Here is a 20,422-nt window from a genome sequence, read left to right as displayed (position 1 = left end):
AAATGAAGTGCTGACTGAATGGCTTACATTATTGCAGACATTCCTTCTGTTTCAACTGTTGCCAACTCCAGTCTTTTCTGCTACCTAGACTAAATTACGTTAATTCTTTCTGCGTTCTGATGAAAGGTCTTCAACCTTTGCCTTTCCATGGTTCTGCCTGAGCTTTTGAGTATTTCCAGAACTTTCTGTTCTTATTTGTGCATTTCACTGTATTTCTGGAACTACCTACAGTCAGTTTGCAAACCAAAGCATGTCACTGTTCAGAATACAGGGAATTAGGATCTGGTTTTATGTGCTTAATATCATAATAGAATATCTTTATCGTCATTGTTGTGGAGCAATGAAACACAGTTTAGCAGCTCAACGTTTTGCAGCATGACAAAGAATATATACATAAAATAAACTCTAAAACCTCAGGAGTACAGTCCAAAATTAATAATATATGGATGGGGGGGGTAGGACTATTGCACACCTGCCATTCCTGGAAGTGTGATGCATTTAGCTGCCGCCATCTTAGGAGGGGGGCAGGAGAAAGGAAGAGGGTGTTATACATTTCACTGCTTGTGGGTAGAAGCTGTTAAGGAGTCTCTTTGTTTTCGTCCTTAATGCTCTGTACCTCTTCCCAGAAGGTAAAGGGGAAAACAGGTGATGTCCAGGATGTGTAGGATCCTTTGAAATACAAGTAGCCTTCTTTTGAAGTCTGCCAGTATAACTCATTTGAATTGGCTTTTCAATTCTGTACGTCCCAGAGTCTTTGTGGAAGCTTATATTAAAACAATATCCTTTCAAGTACAGCCACAAATTCATGGAGTAATATAGCAAGGAAACAAGCTCTTTAGCTCAATTGGCCATACCAACCATGATGCCCATTTGTCCTCATTTTGCCAATACCCCTCTGCCATCCATGTACTTATCAAATGTCTTTTGAATGTTATTATTGTACCTGCCTCAACCACTCATTCTGGCAGCTCATTCCTTATATGCCCCAGCTTCTGTGTGTAGAAGATGCCCTCCCCATTTCACTTTCACCTCCCACCTTAAGCTTGTGCTCTCCACTTTTTTAGTTCCCCTTCCCTGGGGAGAAAACGACTGTAGCCATTCAAAGTATTTGCTGCTTTACAAATTAAATAAAACTGTTATGTTTTGTAACTTCAAAACATTAAACTGATTCAAAGGAGACATGGGGGCCCTGAATGTGAGTCTAACTTCATGTTTGCTTTCAGAGAGGCACACACAGATCACATGATGAGGTATGCAATTCACATTTTTTTACACATAACCCGTAATGAATTATTTAAAATAAACAAGAATGCTTAATCAAATAATATATATCCAAGGTTACTCAAATAGTAATGAAATATTAAATACACAGCACTCCTCCCTCCTTGATTATAAGCTCGAACACAATACAGAATACATCTCGCCTATATACATAGTATACTATATAATACAACTGCTGTATATAATACAATCAGCATGGTTTCCTTAAGGAAAAATTATGCCTGACAACTCCGATGGAATTCTTTGAGGAAATAATGGAGGATAGACAAAGGAGAATCGATTGATATCGTGTACTTGGATTTTCAGAAGGCCTTTGACAAGCTGCCATACATGAGGCTGCTTAACAAGATAAGAGACTATGGTATTACAGGAAAGATATTGGCATGGATAGAACATTGGCTGATAGGCAGGAGGCAAAGAGTGGAGGTAAAGGGAGCATTTTCTGGTGGGCTGCCAGTGACTAGTTGGCAGGGTCAGTGTTGGGACCACTTCTTTGTCTGTTATATGTCAATGATTTGGATGATAGAATTGATGGCTTTGTGGCCAAATTTGCAGATGATACGAAGATAGGTGGAGAGACAGGTAGTGTTGAGGAAGTAGAAGGCTGCAGAAAGACTTGGACAGATTGGGAGAATAGGCAAAGAAGTGGTAAATGGAATATAGTGCTGGGAAGTGTATGGTCATACACTTTGGAAGAAGGAACGAAAGTGTAGACTATTTTCTAAATAGCAGAAAATTTAAAAATCCAAGGTGCAAAGGGACTTGAGAGTCTTTGAGCAGGATTCCGTAAAGTATAGCTTGCAAGTTGAGTCAGTGGTGAAGAAGGCAAACGTGATAGTAGCATTAATTTCAAAAGGACTAGGATATAAAAACAAGGATGTAATGCTGAGGCCTTATAAGGCACGTATGAAGGCACACTTAGAAGATTGTGAGCAGTTTTGTGCCCCTTATCTAAGAAAGGATGTGCTGTTACTGGAGAGGGTTCAGAAAAGATTCACAAGAATTGATTCTAGGAACAAAAGGGTTATTACATGAGGAGAATTTGACGGATCTGGACCTGTGCTCACTGGAATTTAGAAGACTGAGGGAGGATCTCATTGAAACCTATCAAATGTTGAAAGGCGTAGATAGATGGGATATGCAGTGGATGTTTCCTATAGTGGGTTAGTCTTGGACCTGAGGGCACAGCTTCAGAATAGAGGGATGTCCCTTCAGAACGGAGATGAGGATAAATTTCTTTATCCAGAGGGTGGTAAATTTGTGGAATTCATTGCCGCAGATGGCTATGGAGGCCATGTCATTGGTCATATTTAAGTTCTTGATTAGTCAGGGTGTGAAAAGTTGCTAGGTGAAGGCAGGAGAATGTGATTGAGAGGGAAAATGAATCAGCCATGATGAAACGATGGAGCAGACTTGATGAGTCAAATGGCCTAACTCTGCTCTTATCTCTTATGGTCTTATTGTCCTATGGTCATAGTTGTCCAAATCATTGAATCCACCCCTGCCCCCTGGTTTCCTACATGGAATAATTATTAGCTTTGGTTTGTTGGCTACCTGGATCTCTAACCACAAGAACATAGTCATTTCCTAATCCAACTGTGTTAAATTCAGAAAGTCATGTTTCTGTTTCCATAGTAACCTATGTATATCTTTACCATGCCAACAACTCTCTTCCCCACTCCCTCCACGTCCAGCCAGTCCTTTGATCCTGAAACTGACAGGTTGCGTTTACTGAAGAAAGTGCCTTGAGTTTACCATTTAGTTGACAGAAGTCTGTGGAACCATTGAGCACACGCATCATGGTGTTTTGCAACCAATAAACAAGCACCTCAGTCAAGCAGAGGACCAGAGAATTCCAGGTCTTCAGAACAAGGCAGGGCATTGACATTAGGATCTGATGGAGTTTCATTCATTTAAAAAATGCTGACTTCCTTTGGACTCCACCCTGGGTACACCATGTACCAAATAACAAGAATCTCAAGGGACCAGGGATGGGAGGGAGAAAAGGGATGATGTGTCCGGTAAATTGGGCAAAAGAAATTCGGAAAGTTTAAACATTTCAGAAACATATTTAAAAACTCTTCAAGATAATTGCTCCTTGAGTTGAACAGCTAACAAAATAATAAGAAAACAAATTAATGTTTCTGCAACAAGAAAGGGAATGGAAGAAACCAAACTGCCTACCCAATTCCCCCTCCCTATTCCATGGAATTTCCCAAAAGCAACAGCAGTGTTGTGGCTCTGAACATTACAATAAAAAGCCTATAAAAACATAATGGAAATTAGGAGCAAAGAAATAGAGGGTACAAAGAGTTTGCTCAGTCTTCAGTTTCTTCCTTTAACACTTCACAATTGCAAATTTCCTGTTGTAATGGACCCAGCCAATAGGAACTGGATGGGGTCACTCAGTCCCTGGACCCAGCTCTGCCACTTAATGTCATGGCTTACCTGACTGAGTTCTCATCCCCACATTCCCATCTACTTGTGATAACCTTTTGTCCTCTTGCTTATGAGCAATCTCTTTACCTTTGCCTGCAAATGTTTTGAGGATCTACTTGCGCTGTTCTTCGAGGAAGAAAGTTCCAAAGATTCACAGAGAGAAAGTGCACTTTGCTTGTCTTAAATGGGTGACCCTTTATTTTTAAACAGTGACCTTTAAGTTCTAGGTTCCCGCACAGGAGGAAACACCTTCTCCAAATTTACTCTCTTACAATCTGCCAGGATCTCCTATGCTTCAATCAAGTGCCCTTGTAACTTAAGTTGTTATGAACTCAGCCTGTCCAAATTCTCCTCATAAGACAACCCTGCCATTCTAGATATTGGACCTCAAAACCTTCTCTGATCTGCTTCCAATACATTATCATAAGAAGACTAATACTGTACTGAGTACTCTAGGTATGATCTCACCAGTGCCCTTTATAAATGAAGCATAAACCTCCCTAATTTTGTATTCAGTTCCCCTTGGAATAAACTCTAACATTCTGGAGACGCTTGAGACTTGCTGGTTCTGGCATCTGGAGCAAAAGAAACAAACTCCAACAATCTGTTTTTTAACTCTAACATTCTGTTAGCTTTCCTAATTACTCGTTGTATGTGAGTACTAGCCTAGTAGCTTTAGTGCTTGGGCATGTGGCCAAGTGGTTAAGGCATTCGTTTAGTTACCTCAAGGTTGTTAGTTCGAGCCTCAGCTGTGGCAGTGTGTTTGTGCCCTTGAGCAAGGCACTTATTCACACATTGTTCAAGTCTGTGTGAAGAGTGGCGCCCCACACAGTCTTCCAATCTGCGCCTTGTAAGGCATGAAAATGCCCGACGCAGGCCTCTCATGGTCTGAGTCAACGTTCCCTCCCTTTAGTGCTTTTCTCTTAATATTTACTGCTGTCACCGTAGAAGGAGATCTGATAAAGGTACGTGCTGACGAAATGCCGCTGAGGTGATGTGATTGAACTCTGCATGCCAGTGAACTGGGTTTATCACTACTGAGTCAATTAATGCTGACTTGAAGTAGTGACTTGAGGAACAGGTTACAGACCATCACGTACTCACTGGTTCATCAAAAGATGCAAACCCAATTGACCAAAGTGGTTCAGGTACTTCCAGTCAGTGCTGAAAATGTGCCCATTGCACTGTTCCCTCTTTGCTGAGCAGGTGGCACAGCCTCGCAGTAGCTGAAATTCTCCTGCGCACATAGCCTTCGTTGAAATGCAACTGGAATTTTCTTTTATATAATGCCAATATAATTTTGAAATTATGCTTTTAATGTTGAAATTATGCTAATATAATTGTGAAATGCCCTATAATTAATTATTATTGATAAATATAACTATAATTATAAATATAACCATAATTAGGGGATCATTGCTTACTGCCGCTTACGTGCAGGAGGGAGAGGAGCTGGGGGGAGGACTTTGGGGTTCTACTATTTAACTGTCATTCATTTTTTGGGACATTCCTCTGTTTTTGTTGATGGTTGTGAAGAAAAAGCATTTCAGGATGTATATTGTATATATTCCTCTGTTATTAAATGTACCTTTGAAACCTTTGATTATTTTAAAATAATAAATGTACCACAACCTTTACTTTAAAACATTTTAGAGCTTCAACATACTTACATTGTCAGTGTTTCAAGTGACGATGCTGTTACAAATTGCAACAATAAACACAGAATGGAAGTTGGTAGTTCAATGTTAATAAACTGCAGACGCATATTACGAAAAACAACATGTAAAGTGCAGTGCACTTTTCAGGCTGTATAAAAATTTCCTGCCCAGAGCAATGGCGGGTCCACTCAGCTGTAAAAAAATGTTGAAGGGAATATTGGTCGGTTGAAAGGTGACTGTTGGGAATCTAACTAATTTCTCCCTGTGTTGTGCAGCTGTGTTGTAGAAGATTGAAAGATTTAAATACCTAGCTTGGAGCATTAAAGCTCTAGTACCCCATAGAAGGAAGATGAGCTGGTCAGGAGGATCCCCCATCTGCCTGGACAATGTTGCGATGTTGCTTGCTCCAAACAGTATGGAAGGGAATACCCCAGCCTCTGATGTGGTTATAGAATGGTGTTGCTCCCTAAGATACCAAAATTTAATACAAGAAAGAAAAACTGCAAAGGTTTCAGTCCATGGTTATCATCATATATTGGTTATGGAGAGGGGACACTGCCCTTTGGTCGCTGGAGCATCGCTCTGCTACAGAGAGGAGAGACAGCCTTTTTTTTTCATCACCAGAGGGATCACTCTGCTATTGAGAGGGGAGACTGCCTTTTTTTTATCACCGGAGGGATCGCTCTGCTATTGAGGGGAGACACTGCCTTTTTGATTGCTGGGGAATCACTCTGCTATTGAGAGGGAAGACTGTCTGTTTTATCACTGGTGGGATTGCTTTGCTACCAGTGAGGGGAAAAGCTACCAATGTGCCTAGAGAATGTTACCCAAGTTTTCTGCGTTTTGGATATGCACTTGAAATATAGACTTTTTTCCAGTCTTGTAATTCTTTTTATTCTATGTTTTTCACCTGATCTTTCTCGGGTTTTTTTGTGTGTCAATTTGGGAGTCGATGTGCCTGTTCCGTTTTTGTTCAGGTTTTTGTGCGGGGAGGAGGGATTTTGGTGTTGATGATCGTGCTGCCATCCTTTTCTTTCTTAGGTTCATGGTTATCTGGAGAAGAAGAATTTTTCAGAGCTGTATACTTTGATAATAAAAGACCCTCTGAGCCTTTGATCTTCAGTCCAGAATCTAATTAATTCACTTACATTTGATATGCAACCCATCTGGGTACCTCCATCTCAGTCTAGCACCAAGTTTACACCACTTTAAATCCCACACACTGAATCTCTCAAACTTGTTAGTACCTTTAATGTATTCCCCAGCCTCCATTAAATAAACTCAGCTCCTTTTTTTGATTCTAGTTTCTTTCTCATTCTGTATCTAAGCACATGGACCCCTCAATTATAAACCAATCTTAAAGCAATGAATTATCCCCAAACACCCCATCTCCTTCCACATAAATTGGGTGTAAAATTGCTAATTATGAGTCATTTCAAAAGCAAATGTGGGACTGGAAGCAGCAATACCCAAGGAATGTAGCTAGTGTGAATAAAGTTATTGATGATGCTGTGCAAAATATTTGTGTCACACATTTACTGCCAGGACAAATCATTGCAGCCTCACACCGTGTACAAGCATTCTGTCTGTTGTGCTCCAGCTGGCCAATGAAAGAGCTATACTTAGGTTTCATTCTCTTGAACCTTTGCCCGGTCAGTTATGGCTCCTTAAGTGACCGACCAGGCACTTTCTTGATATAGTTAAGTGTTTCTACCACAACTGTCCTTTCAGGGAGTTCCAGATTCCGACTACAATTTTGGTGAAGAAAATTAGTTATCTAATTGTTTTATCATTTTATGCACGATATTCTTCCTGTGTGGTCTATCTAATCAACATAAAGAGAACAAAATGGGTCAGAAGCAGGCCATTCAGCCCATCAAACCATCTCTACCGTTGCATGATCCTCACTTTCATGCCTTTTCCCATAGCTCTAGTAGCCAGAAATTGACTCTGAAATCAGTGACTGAGTTTTGTGGGGTGAAGGGTTCTGAAGATTCTCCGCACTGTGAGTGAAACACAAGCTCTTTTCAGAATCAGGTTTATTATCACTGTCATATGTCATGAAATTTGTTGCCAAGACATGAAACAATTGCTATAAGTTACAAGAAAAATAAATAAATAAAGCAAACGAGAAATATTAAGATAGTGTTCATGAACTATTCAGGGGTGTGACGCCAGAGCAGAAAAAACTGTTGCTAAGGCACTGAGTGTGGGTCTTCAGTCTCCTGTACCTCATTCCTGATGGTAGTAATGAGAAGAGGACATGTCCTGGATGGTGAGGGTCCTTAATGATGGATGTCCCATTCTGTAGACACCACCTCCAGAAGATGTCCTGAATTATAGGGAGGCTTGTGCCTGTGATGGAACTGGCTGGGTCTACAGCCTTCTGCAGCCTCATTCAATCTTGTGTATTGGAAGGTCCATTTCAGGCTGTGATGCAAATAGTCAGAATGCCCTCAATCTTAAATGGCTTATCCCTAATTTTGATACTGTGATCAATGGGTCCTCCGCTGGGGGAAACATCCTCTCCACTTCCACTCATTCCAGCCCTCTAAATTGTCTGTATGTTTCAGCGGAGTCACTTCCCGTTTTCCTAAACACATATTCAATTTCTTCTTGTGCAACGGACCTGTTGTTCGGAGGCCTGACTGGTGAATCTCTGTTACCTTTTCTCTTTAGCAAGTGTATCCTTCCTTAGAGAAGGAGTCAAGTTTAGTCCAGGTATAGACTCACTACAGCTCTGTATAAATGCAATAAAGCATCCCTCCTTTTTGAGTCAAATCTTCCAGCAAAGAAAGACAGCATACCATTTGCCTTTCTAAATGCCTGCTAGCTTTCAGTGGCTTGTGTATAAAACCCAAGTCCATTTGAACATCCACATTTCCTGTCCCTCGCTATTTAAAAGAAAACTACATCACTGTATTTCAACTAAAGTGGATCACCTCAGATTGATCCATATTGTACTCCATCCACCATGTTGTTGCCCATTCGCTCTGCTTGGCCATACCCCATTGAAATCTCTTGCTGCCTCATCACTATTCAGATTCCCTTTTAGTCTCACGTCATTGAGATGTTTTTGCTGACAAACTTTTGAACCACTGCAGTGTACTGCCGCCAATTCCACATGTGTTAATGCTGTTCACCAGCCTCCTGTGTGAGATCTTATCAAAAAAGCCTCCGAAAATCCCTTCTGGTATTTATGAATGGGACACAGTGCTCTAAGTATGGCTTCGTATTTCTGTGCATGTTTGTTTATATATATATATGTGTGTGCATCTGTTTGCATCAGTACACACACACACACACACACACACACTCTTATATATTTGTATACATGCTTGTGCATCAGGGTGCATATGTACAGTAACTGCATGTGTTTGTGTGTCCATGCTGTTCTGTGCCTGTGCATACATGTGAGTTTAGTGTGTATGTGTATGTCCACACTTGTATAAGCATGGGCTTGTGTTCATATATGTACAATATATATGGGACTATGCATGTGTGCATCCATTAGTGTATGCATGCATTATGTGCCCATGTTTATGTGTGCATTCGCATGGTGTGTACCTGTACATTCATCTGAGTGTTTATCTGAATATTTATTTATTATATCCATCCTCCATCTGGTGGAGCTGTTCCTCACACTCAACAATTTCTCCTTCAGCTCTTCCCACTTTCTCCAGACCCATGGTGTAGCCATGGGGACATGCATTGGCCCCAGTTATGCCTGCCTTTTCCTCAGCTACGTGGAACAGTCCAAGTTTCAAGCCTCAGTGGTAATGCTCCCTCACTCTTTCTGTGCTATGTCAACGACTGCATTGGTGCTGCTTCCTGCACCCATGCCGAGCTCATCAATTTCATCAACTCTGTCTCCAACTTCCACCCCGCCCTCAAATTTATGTGGTCCATCTCTGGCCTTTCTCTTTCTCTCTGTTTCCATCTCTGGAGACAGACTGTCTACTGATAACCTTTATAAACCTACAGACTCTCACAGTTATCTTGCCCATAACTCTTCCTACCCTGTTACCTGTTTTGTCCTGTTTCACAGTTGCTCGATCTCTGCTGCATCTGTTCTCAGGATGAGGCTTTCCGTTTCAGAATGTCCTCCTCATTTAAAGAACAAGATTTCCCTTCCTCCATTACTGATGGTGCCCTCACCCGCATCTCCTCCATTTCCTGGACATCCACCCTATCTCCCTATCACTATAACAAGAATGGAGATTCCCCCTGCCCTACCTTCTGCCCCACCTTCCACCCCACGAGCTTCTGCATCCAGCTGGTCATTCCCTGCACCTTCTATCATCTTCATTGGGATCTTATCACCAAGCACTTCTTTCCCTCCTCCCCCACCCCCTGCTCCTCACTCTCAGTGACTCTCTCGTCCTTGCATCCCTCACCACTGATCTCCTTCCTAGCCCTTATCCCTGCAAACAGGAAAGGTGTAACACCTGCCCCTTCACCTCCTCCCTCATCACTATTCAAAGCCCCAAACAGTCTTTCCAGGTGAGGAAACATTGTATCTGGTTTTCCTGGCGCAGCTCCCTCTGCATTGGTGAGACCTGATGTAGCATGGGGGACCGCTTCACCGAGCATCTTTGCTTTGTCTGCCACAACAGGCGGGATCTCCTCGTGCCACCCACTGCAATTCTACTTCCTATTCTCATTCCAACATATCGGTCCATGGCCTCCTCCACTGCCACGATGAGGCCTCTCTCGAGTTGGAAGGGCAACACTTCGCATTGCATTTGAGTCGCCTTCAACCTAATGGGCTGAACATTGATTTCTACTAACTTCTGGTAATTCCTTCCCCCTTCTCCCCTCTCTTTTTCAATTCCCCATTCTGACTCCTCTTTCACCCTTCCTTTCTCCTCACTAGCCCATCACCTCCCTCTGGTGCCCCTTCTCCTCCTCTTTCTCCAATGATCCACTCTCCTCACCAATCGGATTCCTTCTTATTCAGCTCTTTACATTTTCTACCTATCACCTCCCAGCTTATCACTTCATCCCACCTTCCCCTTCACCTGGCTTCGCCTATCACCTGCCAGCTTGTACTTTCTTATTCTGGCTCCTTTCCCCGTCCTTTCCAGTCCTGATGAAAAGCTTCATCCTGAAATGTCTACTGTTTATTTCCTTCCACAGATGCTGCCCGATCAGCTGAGTTTCTCCAGCATTTTGTGTGCTGCTCTGGATTTCCAGCATCTGCAGAATCTCTTGTGTTTATGAGGGTCTATCTGTTCGAATTTTTGTGTACATATTGAGTGTGTGTGTGTGTGTGTGTGTGTGTGTGTGTGTGTGTGTCTTTTGTGGATGTGCGTTGGTCATAGAGGAATCCCTTCTGATGAGGCATTGTCATGGTCACAATAAAACACATCCAGGCTGGAAGGGAGACGTGTTAAAAATGATGGAAATAAATGTCTACTGGCTTTCCCTCTGAATTTACCCTACGGACAGTCCCTTCTCTGACAAGGTTGACCACTGCTGCAGTTCAAACTGGCAGGTGACAAGCATTCCTTAGAGCCTAGACAGTGACTATTAATAGACTACTGGATCAGTGGGTAAGTGGGAAGGGGAGGCGGATTCATAGCCCAGGACGGTGATATCACTGGCCACCATCCACATATGCACATTATCTAATCAAGTGGTGTCAGTTTACAGTGAACATGACGAGCCCTTCCCAATCCTTTTCCCTCCCAGCGCTTGAGCACCAAATCATGCCTTTGTTTCACATTACGTTACCAGTGTTCCCAACTGAGTTTGATTTCAGACGGAATGTGGGCCCAGCTCTCTTTCATGCCAAGAAACCTCACAAATATAGTGGTACTCCTACTCCTCGCATGGGCCCGATTACATCAGCCCATTTTAAAAATTGACTCCATGACATAGGACCAGAATTATGTCGTTCACCCCATCGGGTCTGCTCCACCATTTGATCATGCCTGATTTATTTTCCCTTTCGGCCTCGTTCCCCTGCCTTCTCTCCGTTACTTCTGCGGCCCGTACTAATTAAGAACTTATCGAACTCCACTTTAAATATACCTAAAGACTTTGCCTCCACAGCCACCTACAGCAATAAATTCTACAGTTTCACCACCCTCGGCCTAAAGAAATTCGCCCTCATGTCCATTGTAAAGGGGGGCCCCTCTGTTCCCAGGGCAGAAATAGCTGATACCAGTGGGCATAGTTTTAAGGTCATCGGACAAAAGTACAGGAGGAATGTCAGGATTTTTGAAACAGGGAATAGTGGGTGCATGGAACACACTGCCATGGGTGGCGGCAGAGGCAGATACATTAGGGACATTTAAGAGACCCATGGATGATAGAAAAATAGAGGGCTATGTAGCGGGAAAGGGTATAGTTGATCTTGGAATAGATTAAACTAAGCAGAATAGTTCAGCACTGACTAACACACACAAAATGGAAAAGAGTACAGTCGACGTTTCAGGTCGAAACCCTTTGGCAGGACTAGGTGGGTTGAAGGGCCTGTTTTGGTGCTGGAGTGCTCTATGACCCTATGACCTATAAAAGGTTGGCACAACACTGTGGGCTGAAGGGCCTGAATCGGACTGCACAGTTCTATTTTCTATGTTCTATACATTGCACTTACACCTTCTCCAATACTGCACTGCCCACAACTCCTCCTAAATTGAGTCCAGGTTACAGGAATAGCTGGAGACTATTCAGCCACTTATAACTGCTGAAAGCATTTATGTAAATGTCATTCCTAGCATCAGACTCACAGAATGGTCATCATTTCATTTTTGTTTGTAGGAGTATTGAGAAAAAATTAATTCTGGTCTCCTGCATTAAACAGTGACCATACATCAAAGATATTCCATTGCCTAGTAATTAGTATGAAGGTTCCTGAATACACATTGTATTGCGAGGATAGGCAGGAAGGCAGAGGGGGTGGTATGACTCTGTTGGTAAAAAATAAAATTAAGTCATTAGCAAGAGGTTACATAGGGTTGGAAGGTGTTGAATTGTCAATAGAACTAAGGAACTGCAAGGGTAAAAAGACCCTGATGGGAGTTGCATACAGACCCCCAAGCAGTAGTAAGGATGTGGTTGACAAATTACAACGGGAGATAGAGAATGCATGCCAAAAGGGCAATGTTATAATAGTCATGGGGGATTTCAATATGCAGGTAGATTGGGAAAATCAGGTTGGTACGGGACTCCAAGAGGGGAATTTCTAGAATGCCCATGAGATGGCTTTTTAGAGCCCACTCGAGGATCAAAGTCAACATAAAAGCCAAAGAGAAGGCATATAATTTGGCAAAAATTAGTGGGAAGTTAAGGGATTTGGAAGCTTCTAAATACCAACATAAGGCAACTAAAAAAAGTCGTTAAAAAGGTACAGATGGAATATGAAAGTAAGCTAGCAACTAATATTAATGAGGATACCAAAAGATTCTTCAGGTACATAAAGTGTAAAAGAGAAGTGAGAGTGGACAATGAAATAGTGAACAAACTAAATAAGTATTTTGTAAACACGAGGAATTCTGCAGTTGCTGGAGCCCTGACGAAGGGTCTCGGCCCAAAATGTCGACTGTACCTCTTCCTAGAGATGCTGCCTGGCCTGCTGCGTTCACCAGCAACTTTGATGTGCGTTGCTGTAAGTATTTTGTATCAGTCTTCACTGTGGAAAACACTAGCAGTATGGTGGAAGTTCCAGGTGTCAGGGGTCATGAAGTGTGTGAGTTACCATAACTAGAGAGAAGGTTTTTGAGAAACTGAAAGGTCTGAAGGTGGGTAAGTCACCTGGACCACATGGTATACACCCCAGAGTCCTAAATGAGGTGGCTGAAGAGATTGTGGAGGCATTAGCAATGATCTGGAATGGTTCCGGATGACTGAAAAATTGCAAATGTCACTCCATTCATCAAGAAGGGAGAGAGGCAGAAGAAAGGAAACTATAGGCCAGTTAGTCTGACCTCAGTGGTTGGGAAGATGGTGGAGTTGATTATTAAGGATGAAGTCTCAGGGTACTTGGATGCACATGTTAAAATAAGCCATAGTCAGCATAGTTTCCTCAAGGGAAAATCTTGCCTGACAAATCTGTTGGAATTCCTTGAAGGAATAACAAGCAAGATAGATAAAGGAGAATTGGCTGATGTTGTGTACTTGCATTTTCAGAAGGCCTTTTGTCAGGGTGCCACAAGAGGCTACTTAACAAGCCCATGGTACTACAGGAAAAATTCGAGCATGGATAAAGCAGTGGCTGATTGGCAGGAGGCAAAGATTAGGAATAAACTGAGTTTATCTGGTTAGCTGCTGGTGACTAGTGGTATTCCATAGGGGTCTGTGTTGGGACTGATTCTTTTTACATTATTTGTTAATGACTTGGGTGATGGAATTAATGGCTTTGTTGCAAAGTTTGCAGACGATTTGAAGATAGGTGGAGGGGCAGGTAGGTAGTTTTGAGGAAGTAGAGAAGCTACAGAAGGACAGACAGATTAAGAGAGTTGGCAAAGAAATGGCAGATGGAATACAGTGTCGGGAAATTTATGGTCATGAACTTTGGTAGAAGAAATGAAAGGGTTAACTATTTTCTAAAAGGAGAGAAAATACAGAAAACTTAAGTGCAAAGGGGCTTGGGAGTCCTTGTGCAGAATTCCCTAAAAGTTAATTTGCAGGTTGAGTTTGTGGTGAGGAAGGCAAATGCAATGTTAGCAAGAAGACTAGAATATAAAAGCAAAGTTGTAATGTTGAGACTTTATAAAGCACTGGTGAGGCCTCACTTGGAGAATTGTGAGCAGTTTGGGGCTCCTTGTCTTAGAAAGGATATACTGAAACTGAAGAGGTTTCAAAGGTGGTTCACAAAAATGATTCCAGGATTGAATGGCTTGTCATATGAAGAGTGTTCGATGGCTCACTGGAATTCAGAAAAATTAGGGCTGACCTCATTGAAACCTATCAAATGGTGAACGACCTTGGTAGAGTGGATGTGGAGAGGATGCTTCCAGTAGTGGGAGAATCTAAAACCAGAGGACACAGCCTCAGGATAGAGGGGCATCCTTTTACAGCAGAGATGAGGAGGCATTTCTTTAGCCAGAGGGTGTTGAATCTGTGGAATTCTTTGCCACAGGCAGTTGTGAAGGCCAAGTCTTTATGAATATTTAAAGCAAAGGTTGATAGATTCTTAAATACAAAATACTCTGCTGATGCTGGGGTCAAAGCAACACTCACAACACGCTGGAGGAACTCAGCAGGTCGGGCAGCATCCGTGGAAACGATGAGTCGACGTTTCCATGGATGCTGCCCCACCTGCTGAGTTGATAGATTCTTGATTGGTCAGGACATGAAGGGATACAGGGGGTGGCATGGCAGGAGATTGGGGCTGAGTGGAAAAATAGATCACCCATGATGAAATGGCGGAGCAGACTCGATGGGCCAAATGGCCTAATGCTGTTCCTATATCTTATGGTCTTATGGAATATCAAAGAGGCAACTTAAAAAATCTTGTTTAAATCATTACTGATCATTAACTTAGTGGGCACTATGGTAAATCCTCTTATCCAAAACAACCCATCAATGTCAGCTATGTGATGTTTACGTCACCTCTGACCTTCACAGCATTTTGGAGAAGGATATTTCAAATGCCCATTGCCCTTTCTGGCACTGTCCATGAATGACCCAATTTTAGTTAGAATATGTCTGGGTGCATTGGGTTCAAAGATATTTGATGGCTATTTTTGGCCTTGCTGTCTCTATAATCTGTGGGTAACAAAGAAACTAAAGGCAGGAAAAACATTGGATTCTTTATTTAATGTTTTTATTTTCTTGAGATATATTACTATGGGTAATATCGGATTAGAGTAGTAAACATATGGAGAGAACAGAGAATGGATGGAGGCTCCCAGACTAGAGACACTGACTCTGCTTCCCTTTACACAGATTCTGAGTGGCTTCTTGTTTGTTTTTGTTTTTACCTTACAGAGAACAGGGAACAATTTAATGAAAATACTAGTAAAATGGCCCCAGGCTATGACATTTGAAGCTTTTTATTGTCTTTGCACTGTATCGCCTTCATTCTTGTTCTCATGTCTTAATTACAATTTTAAATCTATTCTTTTACAAACTGCATAAACCAAATCTCCTCCACTATGTCTTAATTCGTGACCTTTTTTCCTGCATTGTTCTTCAGCCTCTTGGGGCTTTTATGTCCCTTTTGGAGATGAAGGCAATTCATGGGAAAGAAAATCTGACTGGCTGGAAACCAATCTGTTTTAACCTGGAGCTCAAAATCATTGTAGGAGACACACCAAGTGTGAAGATTTTGCCTTTGAAAGCACAGTGTGCCATTAACACATTCACCCTTGGTTAAGGGAACTATACCTCCAGTCTCTTATTTGTACACTAGACAGTGTAATGCCATCAGGTTTGCAATGTCACCCAACCTGACTCAAATCTTCTGAAGAGAAGGGACCAAAAGGAGTGGCCTGCTGGGAAGGGACCTTATATCACATGTACGTGGAGTCTGTGAGGTTGCAGCCCCTATGTACCCATATGAAGGGGCTGTTCCTTGCCTTCTGGTTCTATCTTAGCCTCAGCCTTTAGGTATTTGTCCACTATGGAGGAGAATAGGTGGGCTAGGAGGAAGACATCCTGGTTGCCTTGCACCAGGTCTGGCCAAGCTGGCCACTTTTGCTCATGAGGGCCAGGCTTCAACCAAGCTGACTGCTTGACCATCTTCCAGAGTTGGGTTTGTGTCTGGGTATCCCTGGAGAAATGACACATGGTGTCCACAGGGATGTGCTGGCATTGGAGGGGTTCCAGAGGAGGTTTACAAGAATAACCCCACGAATAAAAGGTTTGAAAATATGACAAACATTTTGATGGCTCTGGGCCTGTACTTGCTGGAGTTTAGGAGAATGAGGAAGGATTTCAATGAGACCTATTGAATATTGAAAGGACTAGATAGAGTGCAAGTGAACAGGATATTTCCAAAAGTGGGATCAGAGGGCACAGCCTCAGAACAGAAGAGTGTCCCTTAAGGACAGATGTGAAGAGGAATTTCTTTATCCAGAGGGTGCTGAATCTGTGGAATTCATTGCCATGAACAGCTGTGGAGGAAAGTTATTAGGTATTTGTCATTTGTGAGAGTAAGAGTTCGGCACGGACTAGAAGGACCGAGATGTCCTGCTTCCCTCCTGTAATTGTTATATGGTTATATGGTATACTTAAAGCAGTGGTTGATAGGTTCTTGATTAGTAAGGGCACCAATGGTTACATAGAAACATAGAAACATAGAAAATAGGTGCAGGAGTAGGCCATTCGGCCCTTCGAGCCTGCACCGCCATTCATTATGATCATGGCTGATCATCCAACTCAGAACCCCGCCCCAGCCTTCCCTCCATACCCCCTGACCCCCATAGCCACAAGGGCCATATCTAACTCCCTCTTAAATATAGCCAATGAACTGGCCTCAACTGTTTCCTGTGGCAGAGAATTCCACAGATTCACCACTCTCTGTGTGAAGAAGTTTTTCCTAATCTCAGTCCTAAAAGGCTTCCCCTCTATCCTCAAACTGTGGCCCCTCGTTCTGGACTTCCCCAACATCGGGAATAATCTTCCTGCATCTAGCCTGTCCAATCCCTTTAGGACCTTATACGTTTCAATCAGATCCCCCCTCAATCTTCTAAATTCCAACGAGTACAAGCCCAGTTCATCCAGTCTTTCTTCATATGAAAGTCCTGCCATCCCAGGAATCAATCTGGTGAACCTTTTTTGTACTCCCTCTATGGTAAGGATGTCTTTCCTCAGATTAGGGGACCAAAACTGCACACAATACTCCAGGTGTGGTCTCACCAAGGCCTTGTACAACTGTAGTAGTACCTCCCTGTTCCTGTACTTGAATCCTCTCGCTATAAATGCCAGCATACCATTCGCCTTTTTCACCGCCTGCTGTACCTGCATGCCCACTTTCAATGACTGGTGTATAATGACACCCAGGTCTCGTTGCACCTCCCCTTTTCCTAATCGGCCACCATTCAGATAATAATCTGTTTTCCTATTTTTGCCACCAAATTGGATAACTTCACATTTATCCACATTAAATTGCATCTGCCATGAACTTGCCCACTCACCCAACCTATCCAAGTCACCCTGCATCCTCTTAGCATCCTCCTCACAGCTAACACTGCCACCCAGCTTCGTGTCATCCGCAAACTTGGAGATGCTGCATTTAATTCCCTCATCCAAGTCATTAATATATATTGTAAACAACTGGGGTCCCAGCACTGAGCCTTGCGGAGAGAAGGCAGAGGAATAAGGTTGAGGGGGAAAGTAAATCAGCCATGACCGAATGGCAGATCAGCCTCGATGGGCCAAATGGCCTAATTATGCTGTTGTCCCTTATGGTCTTATTGCACTATGGAGGTTCTCTAGGATTGTTGGGTGCAGCAGGGAACCAATTACGTCCTCGATCAAGATGGTAACATTTTAATTTGGCTGAAGTTCAGTCACTGTTGTAGTTGCTGTGGTGTTCTTGCAATAAACTATTTTTAATATAAAAAAAGAGTGATTTGTCTGGAAATATGTATTCATTCAAAGAAGAGCAAGAGTTAATGGGAGGCTCTATTTTTAAAAGTTCCTGAGTAGCCTGTCACAAGCAGAGGAGAGCTTTGCAGTGACTGGTGCGGCCAGTCCGATGGTCACACTGTGTGTCTAAGGCTTGGCCACTGCAGGTCTGCCATAAGGTTTAAGCTGTGCCAGGAAACTCTGTTGCCTGGTGTAAACAAGGGGAGCCAGCTACAGAGCCACTCAAACACCCAGGCAAGTTCACAGGGCTTTGATTCTGACACTCTCCAGCTGCAATGAGCAAGGTTAAATTGTCACAGCCTTGCGTGAATTTCATGAAAGCATGGGATATAAATATCTTAGAGTACATAGTGTGGTTTACCAACAAACAGCAGACTTGACTCAGACCTCCCAACATTCTGGGTTACACCACAAAATTCCTCTCTGCGACGCATTTTTCCACGGAACTCTTTGCGAGTCGATGTATGTGCAAAGCATTTCCTTATGTGCATCATAAAAGTGAGATTTACTTTGAGGTGTGTTTTCCCGTCCCCATTTCAGACAGGCAAGGTTACACTGAAGAATAAACAAGACAAGACCTAATGGAAAATAAACGGGTGGTAGGGAAGGGACATTTGAAGCAAGGATCTCCAGGTACATCCTGAGAATTACAGTGATCCAGGATAGAATATTTCTATTAGATACAAATACAGGAGTTAAGGAGTTGGTGCTACAGTATGATGTGCCCATGGGATCTAATGATATCACCTTTTACAGACTCAGACTCTTCTCAGATATTCCCCACTATAGGTGCTGCTTGGTAGCAAAATGCAATAGAACCCTGTGACAATATTTCCTCTTTACGTCTCTATTATGCCATCATCCCTGAACAATATCTCCGTGACATCCTGTAATAATCCCTCTTGTTATAAAGTCACCCTGTGATATTACCTTTCTGTGACCATATCTCTCTATGATTGTATCTCTCTGTGACAATATCTCCCAGTAACAAGATCCTCGGAGGGGCCGAGGCATGCAGGAAGAACTGGCTAGAGTGGACTGCCAAGGTAAAACAGAAACTGGGACTGTGGGGAGGGCGCTCCCTATCGATAACGGGCAAAAATCTGGTCATCAGGTGTGAGGTGCTCTCAGGGCTGCTGTACTTGGCGCAGGTCTGGCCCGTCCCCCACTCCTGCAGCTCTGAAATCACCCGAGCCGTCTTCAGATTCGTCTGGGGATCCAAGATGGAGCGAGTCAGACGGGCCATCATGCACAAATCCCTGGACAGTGGGGGCAAGAACGTCCCCAATGTCGCCCTCACCCTGATGGCCAGCTTCATGTGTGGCTGCATTTGGCTGTGCATGGATCCCAGATACGTGGGCACAAAGTACCACTGTGTGCCCAGGTTCTACCTGTCGCCCTGGCTACGAAGGATGGGTCTGGCCCCTTTCCCACACGACACCCCTGTCAGCTGGTCGTTGCCTCCATACCTGTCCTTCGTAGAAAAATTCTTCAAGGCCAACGCATTTGACCACAAGGCAATTAGACAGTGGTCGGCACGTAATGTCCTGCAGGCACTGCAGGAGAAGGACGTGATGGACACAGAGGGGTAGTTCCCTGAGCAGACCGTCCAGTTCATCTGGCAAAACGCCTCATCGCCAGATCTCACCAACAGGCACCAGGACCTCGCCTGGCTGGCGGTGAGAGGGGACCTCCCAGTCAGATCCCTCCTGTACGCCTGGAACATCATCTCCACACCCCGCTGCCCACAGGAGGACTGAAATGAGGTGGAGTCAGTGACCCACCTCTTTGCACACTGTGGGATCGCGAAGAAGGTGTGGAGGAGGATGGAAGGGACAATGTCAAGATTCATGCCCAGCAGTTGCATAACTGTGGACTCCCTGATCTATGGGCTGTTCCTGGGGACGCACACGGAGACAAACATCCGGTGTTGCTGGCAGATCATCAATTCAGTGAAGGACACTCTTTGGTCTGCCCGAAACTTGATGGTCTACCATCACATGGAGATGTCCGTGACTGAATGCTACCGGCTGGCTCAGTCTCGCCTGCAGGAATATGTGCTGAGGGATGCACTCAAGCTTGGTGCAGCCAACGCGAAGGCCTGGTGGGGAAGAACCACAGTTTAAAGTTCATCACCCACGGGAGTGGGAGGGGTCAGGTGGGGAGGAGAATACCCCTCATCAGCGGTGTGGATAGATGAATCAACTTGGTGCCCCAGGAGTGACTGGAAATGTATAGACCGTAAAAGAACTTTGATAAAGAAATTAGAGTCAATGCCTGGTTTTTTATTGTTAATATTTTTATTGTAAATAAGTCTTAATTCTTGACTAAGGTTTGAAAGTCAAAGAACGATTTATTGTAAACTTCTTTCATTTGACTATGGACTGAGAGTCAACGCATAATTTTATTGTAAATAACTTTATTTATTGAATAAGGATTCAGGGTCAACAAATGTTTTTTTTCTATGTAAATAACTTTATTTTGTAATATTTCTGAACAAA

The sequence above is a fragment of the Mobula birostris genome, chromosome 22 (genome assembly GCF_030028105.1).
Source record: "Mobula birostris isolate sMobBir1 chromosome 22, sMobBir1.hap1, whole genome shotgun sequence".
NCBI classification, from domain to species: domain Eukaryota; kingdom Metazoa; phylum Chordata; class Chondrichthyes; order Myliobatiformes; family Myliobatidae; genus Mobula; species Mobula birostris.
Note: the sequence above shows the minus strand (reverse complement) of the source record.